The sequence below is a fragment of the Bos taurus genome, chromosome 6 (assembly GCF_002263795.3).
Source record: "Bos taurus isolate L1 Dominette 01449 registration number 42190680 breed Hereford chromosome 6, ARS-UCD2.0, whole genome shotgun sequence".
Taxonomy (NCBI): Eukaryota; Metazoa; Chordata; class Mammalia; order Artiodactyla; family Bovidae; genus Bos; species Bos taurus.
In genome coordinates this window covers 25,610,383-25,616,382 of record NC_037333.1, presented here as the reverse complement: position 1 = coordinate 25,616,382, position 6,000 = coordinate 25,610,383, and positions in this window count along the sequence as shown.

Below are 6,000 nucleotides of genomic sequence, written 5' to 3'. Positions count from 1 at the left end.
CTTGTCATAAACTTGTGTTATTCAATTTCAATGAAAAGATATATTATGCAGAAGTATAAGAGTCTTTGTGGCAGCACTGCAGGAGAGGTAGTGGAGGGATGTGACTGGGGAGGGGTACCCTGAGGACCTCAACTGTATTGACCAGTATTTCATTTCTTAAGAGGCTTGGTGGCTGCTGTTGTCTAGTTGCTAAGTCATATCTGACTGTTCTGCAATCCCTTCTCAATCTGGCCCTCTACCCTTTGAGGTGGACTTGGATGGTCCACTGTAGATGACAGGCTCCTTATCCTTGTAGTTTTAGAGGACTGAAGGGAAGGAAGAGAATGAGGTCCTAGATTACTGACTTTGGGGTGGATTTGGGCTGGCTATGTCTCTTCACCAAAAGTCATAACTCCTGCTAGGAGGCCTTCTCCTCCCAGCTCACTCTGGATTTTGGCATTTGCATTTATTGCGTCGAGCACTGGAAATATCCAGTAAGTTACTACGCATGAATCTGCTGAATCCTCAACATCAGTGTCCATACTGTGGGCCCATGAAGGGGAGCAGATAGAAACAAAAAACTAAATTTTGGTGAATGTTAATAAGCTTCTTGGCTACAAATATTTCTTCGGCAGACACAAAACATTCTTTAGCATCCATCAATAAAAATGCTACTCTGGAAAGAGAAAACTAAATTGATCCATTTTCCACTGCATCTGAATACCAAACCTTCTGGCTTTGATTTTCTAGGACAGTTGCAACTTACTGCCCTGTCCTCTTACTCCTTCAGATTGAGAAATGTAAATATTTTCCCATTGTTAACTCTCAGTTATTGTACCATTTCTTTTGGTTTTCCAAGGCCCTGTCCAATCCTTAGTATATAGTCCTTTTTTTTTTTTTGGCCACAGTGTGAGACATGTAGAACTTCCCTGAACAGGGATAGAACCTGTGCCCCCTGCAGTGGAAGCATGGAGACCTAACCACTGTACCACCAGCAAGTCCCTATTCCTTTTATCAAATTCTTTACTTTTCTCAAAAAACCCAGCTTGAGAGTATTATCTGCTTCTTTTAGGGTTCTAATAAAACCAGTGTTCTCCCTTCCACCCCTGAGTCTCTTTCAATTACCACACACACATACCTTTTTTCTCTTTTGAACATTTGAAATAATTCATAGTTACATTACATAAAACTTAAAGAGGAAAAACGTTGACTGAGCACTTATTATACATCAAGAATTGTGATAAGGTTAAGGGCTGGGAATAGAAAAAAAATAACACATAAACCCCCATGTCACAAGGAAGTTACAGACTAGTTGGAGAGACAGGTGAAAGATTAAAGGTAAGGGATACAGTGGTTAAGAGCATGGGACTTGTAGTCAGACAGACTTGAACACAAGCCCAGGCTCAGCCACCTACTGTTTATGTGAACTTGGGCAAAAAATGGGATTAGTACTAGGACTTGGGCTTTCAAATCCCAAAGAAGGGCAATGCCAAAAATGTTCAAACTACTACACAATTGAGCTCATTTCACATGCTAGAAAGGTAATGCTCAAAATCTTTCAAGCTAGGCTTCAACAGTACATGAACTAAGAATTTCCAGATGTACAAACTGGATTTAGAAAAGGCAAAGGAACCAGAGATCAAATTGCCAACATTCATTGGATCATAGAAAAAGCAAGGGAATTCCAAAAAAACATCTATTTCTGCTTCATTGACTAAGCTAAAGCCTTTGACTGTGTGGATCACAACAAACTGTGGGAAATTCTTAAAGAGGTGGGAATACCAGGCCTGCATCCTGAGAAACCTGCATGCAGGTCAAGAAGAAACAGTTAAAACCAGACACTGAACAACAGACTGGTTGAAAACTGGGAAAGGAGTATGTCAAGGCTGTATATTGTCACCCTGCTGATTGAGCTTATATGTAGAGTACATCATGCGAAATGCCAAGCTGGATGAAGCACAAGCTAGAATCAAGATTGGTGGGAGAAACATTAATAACTTCAGATATGCAGATGTTGCTGCTGCTGCTGCTAAGTCGCTTCAGTAGTGTCTGACTCTGTGCGACCCCAGAGACAGCAGCCCACCAGGCTTCCCCATCCCTGGGATTCTCCAGGCAAGAACACTGGAGCGGGTTGCCATTTCCTTCTCCAATGCACAAAAGTTAAAAGTGAAAGTGAAGTCGCTCAGTCGTTCCCGACTCTTAGCGACCCCATGGACTGCAGCCTACCAGGCTCCTCTGTCCATGGATTTTCCAGGCAAGAGTACTGGAGTGGGGTGCCATTGCCTTCTCCGGATATGCAGATGACACCACCCCAATGGCAGAAAGTAAAGAGGAACTAAAGAGCCTCTTAATAAAGGAGAAAGAGGAGAATGAAAAAGCTGGCTTAAAACTCAAAATTCCAAAAACTAATATCATGGCATCCAATCCCATCACTTCATGCCATATAGATGGGGAAAAAATGGAAACCGTGACAGACTTATTTTCTTGGGCTCCAAAATTACTGCAGATGGTGACTGCAGCCATGAAATTAAAAGACACTTGGTCCTTGGAAGAAAAGCTATGACAAACTTAGCGTATTAAAAAGGAGAGACATCACTTTGCTGACAAAGCTCTGTATAGTCAAAGCTATGGTTTTTCCAGTAGTCATGTAAAAGTTGGACCATAAAGAAGGCCGAGTGCCAAAGAATTGATGCTTTTGAACTGTGGTGCTGGAGAAGACTCTTCAGAGTCCCTTGGACTGCAAGATCAAACCAGTTAATCCTAAAGGAAATCAGCCCTGACTATTTTTGGAAGGACTGATGCTGAAGCTAAAGCTCCAATATTCTGGCCACCTGATGTGAAGAGCCAACTCATTGGAAAAGACCCTGATACTGAGAAAGATTGAGGGCAAGAGGAGAAGGGGCAACAGAGAATAAATGGTTGGATGGCACGCCAACACAATGGACATGAGTTTGAGCAAACTCTGGGAGATAGTGAAGGACAGAGAAGCCTGGTGTGCTACAGTCCATGGCGTGGCAGAGTGGGGCATGACTGAGGGACTGAACAACAACGAGGACCTACCTCACAGAGTCCTTGTGAGGATTAAAAGTAACTGCATTAGCATCTTACTTATCCTTACGTAGTAGTACTTACTTGTACACATGACCATATCATATAGTAAGTTCTTAATAAATGTTACTTAAAATTATTGTCAATTGCGATAGTAACACCTTGCACCTGGTTTGGAGGCAGCACAATGGAAGGTACTGATGGAGGACAGCTGCATGTGTTAGTCGCTCAGCCGTGTCCTACTCTTTGCTACCCCATGGACTCTAGCCCTCCAGGTTCCTCTGTCCATGGGATTCCCCAGGCAAGAATACTAGAGGGGACTGCCATTCACTTTTCCAGGGGATCTTCCCGACCCAGGAATCAAACCTGGGTCTCCTGCCTTGCAGGCAGATTCTGTACCATCTGAGCCACTAGGAAAACCCAGAGAATACTGGAGTGGGTTGCCATGCTCTCCTCGTGGGGATCTTCCAGAGCCAGGGATTGAACCTGTGTCTCTTACATCTACCTGCATTGGCAGGCAGGTTCTTTACCACTAGCGCCACCTGGGAAGCCCCAGAGTTGCATGAAGTGAAACTCAAAGTGTCACTTGCTCAGTCGTGTCCAACTCCTTTCGACTCCATGGACTGTAGCCTGCCAGGCTTCTCAGTCCCTGGGATTCTCCAGGCAAGAATACTGGAGTGGGTAGCCATTCCCTTCTCTAGGGGACCTTACCAACCCAGGGATCTAACCTGGGTCTCCTGCATTGCAGGCAGGTTCTTTACTGTCTGAGCCACAGGGAAGTCAGAGTTGCATGGGTCAACACAAATTTAACGGGTGAAGTGATACCTGAGATGGATCTTGAAGAAACAGTAATTTCACCAAGAGATCAAATAGGGATCAAATACAATTTCCATTATAGCAAAAATATTTTTTTTTTCTTTTGGTCCAAGATTCAATCCAGTGTCAAGTGTTGTATTTAATTGCTGTGTTTCTTCAGATCTGGAACAGTTCCTCAAATCTTTCCCTGTTGGGACACTGGCATTTTGAAGAGTACAGGTCAATTATATTATAGACTGTCTTCTGTTTGGATTTGTCTGATGTTTCCTCACGATTAGAGTCGATTATGCATTTTTGGCAGGAACACCACAAAAGATACACTGTGTTCTTGGTGTTTCATATTAGGAGATGCACAAAGTTGATTTGTCCTATTACTGGTGATTTTAACTTTGATAACATAGTTCGGAATATCTGCAAGGTTTCTCAGCTGTGAAGTTCCTATTTTGCCTTTTTAAATGGTATATATTTTGTAGGGAGTTACACTAAGGTTATGTAACTATTCTGTTGCTTAACAAATATTCTCCAAATCAATTTAGCATGGCTTGAGTAAAGTATTCCGATGCATGCACCTGTGCTAAGTCACTTTAGTCATGTCTGACTCTTTGTGATGCTATGGACTGGAGCCCACCAGGCTTCTTTGTCCATGGGATTCTCCAGGCAAGAATACTGGAGTGGGTTGCCATGCCCTCCTCCAGGGGATCTTTCTGACCCAGAGATCGAACCAGTGTCTCCTGCTTGTCGGCAGCCCAAGTATTACTATGAAAGTGAAAGTCCTCAGTTGTGTTGGAGTCTTTGGATCCCACGGACTATACAGTCCATGGAATTCTCCAGGCCAGAATACCGGAGTGGGGAGCCTTTTCCTTCTCCAGGGGATCTTCCCAACCCAGGGGTCAAATCCAGGTCTCCCTCATTGCAGGCAGATTCTTCACCAGCTGAGCCACAAGGGAGGCCCAAGTATTACTACCAGATCAGATCAGATCAGTCACTCAGTTGTGTCCGACTCTTTGCGACCCCATGAATCGCAGTACGCCGGGCCTCCCTGTCCATCACCAACTCCCGGAATTCACTGAGACTCACATCCATCGAGTCAGTGATGCCATCCAGCCATCTCTTCCTCTGTCGTCCCCTTCTCCTCCTGCCCCCAATCCCTCCCAGCATCAGAGTCTTTTCCAATGAGTCAACTCTTCGCATGAGGTGGCCAAAGTACTGGAGTTTCAGCTTTAGCATCATTCCTTCCAAAGAAATCCCAGGGCTGATCTCCTTCAGAATGGACTGGTTGCATCTCCTTGCAGTCCAAGGGACTCTCAAGAGTCTTCTCCAATACCACAGTTCAAAAGCATCAATTCTTCGACGCTCAGCCTTCTTCACAGTCCAACTCTCACATCCATACATGACCACAGGAAAAACCATAGCCTTGACTAGCCGGACCTTTGTTGGCAAAGTAATGTCTCTGCTTTTCAATATGCTATCTAGGTTGGTCATAACTTTCCTTCCAAGGAGTAAGCGTCTTTTAATTTCATGGCTGCAGTCACCATCTGTAGTGATTTTGGAGCCCAGAAAAATAAAGTCTGACACTGTTTCCACTGTTTCCCCATCTATTTCCCATGAAGGGATGGGACCGGATGCCGTGATCTTCATTTTCTGAATGTTGAGCTTTAAGCCAACTTTTTCACTCTCCACTTTGGGTAATTTTCTAGTAACTTCATTTCTTCCACATTTATTATCTGACATTCTGTTATAAAGAAGTGCTTACTTTTGTTTCTCATTTGTATGTTTTTATCAGTATGTGTTCATGGATGACCATTTTTTAAAATGGCTTATAACCTGATACTATCATTATTTATTCTAATGCTCGGATTATTTCCAGTTTGGTCAGTGGGAGCTCCTTCAAATTGGCTCCAATGTCCTTTTTATACTCTCCATCACCTTTGTGCTTTACCTTATGTTTTGGTACAATGGGACTTTACAGACTTACCTTGTACTTCCCCTGCTCCTGTAAAGTACCTCTTCTCCAAGAAGCTCTGATTCCTTTCAGTGGGGAATGGTTTTTAGAAACCAAGATCTGGAAACTAGACGTGTTCATTGCTACTAGGTTCTCTTAGTGAGCGAAGTGTTACCCAAACATATACACATACAACTGAATTATCTATCTAAAGT